An 836-nucleotide genomic window follows, 5' to 3' on the forward strand; every position below is an offset into this window, starting at 1 on the left:
CCGCGTCGGGAATGGGTAATTTGCGCGCCTGCTGCCTTCCTTGGATGTGGTAGCCGTTTCTCAGGCTCCCTCTCCGGAATCGAACCCTGATTCCCCGTCACCCGTAAGAACCTCGGTAGGCCGATACCCTACCGACGAAAGTTGATAGGGCAGACACTTGAATGATCTGTCGCCGGTTCGAGACCGTGCGATCCGCTCAGTTATCCAGAGTCGCCAAAACGTGGCGGGCGCGACGCGAAGCCGGCCCGGTCGGTTTTTTGTACTGATAAATGCGCACCCGCCGCAAGGCAGGCGCTGACCGCATGTATTAGCTCTAGATTTTGTACAGGTATCCAAGTACGATGTACGATCAAATGAACCATAACTGATTTAATGAGCCATTCGCAGTTTCACTGTACGAGAGCGCGTACTTAGACTTGCATGGCTTAATCTTTGAGACAAGCATATGACTACTGGCAGGATCAACCAGGTAGCTTCGTGTGGAGACGCAGGGCCCGCCGCCCGCTCCGACCGTCACTTTCAAGCTACGATTCTCAACGCTTGGTTCGGCCACGAACTCTGAAAACCGTCAAGGACGCGCGAAACATGGCCGGACGCGCGAAGCGCCAACCAGCTGTAACGCCGACGTGCAACTATGCCAACAACACGCATCGTAGTAGGACCCGCACCGTGGACGCCTTGGCATCGAACGAGCAGCAGCAAATCTGCTCAGCGAGCCAGTCGCCAACCGCACGCAACAAGCGACGCCGCGCGCACATTCGCACCGAGCTGCTTGCTCCCACATAGTAGGGTCAGATTTGTTCCATGTACTCTTGTGGTGATCCTCCTGGAGCAAA

The 836-nt window shown here is 56.1% G+C and overlaps 1 non-coding gene across 1 annotated transcript in view; it reads right to left on the minus strand.

Annotated features, from left to right (window-relative positions):
- The window catches only part of LOC145915383 (small subunit ribosomal RNA), a 1,824-nt gene extending 1,352 nt beyond the window's left edge, over positions 1 to 472 (minus strand). Inside the window, exon 1 of the ribosomal RNA XR_014403771.1 lies at positions 1 to 472. This exon is cut by the window's left edge and continues 1,352 nt beyond it. This is a non-coding gene — a ribosomal RNA (small subunit ribosomal RNA).
- Positions 473 to 836: the final 364 nt, after the last annotated feature.

Source organism: Ascidia mentula (assembly GCF_947561715.1).
Source record: "Ascidia mentula chromosome 2 unlocalized genomic scaffold, kaAscMent1.1 SUPER_2_unloc_15, whole genome shotgun sequence".
Lineage (NCBI taxonomy): Eukaryota > Metazoa > Chordata > Ascidiacea > Phlebobranchia > Ascidiidae > Ascidia > Ascidia mentula.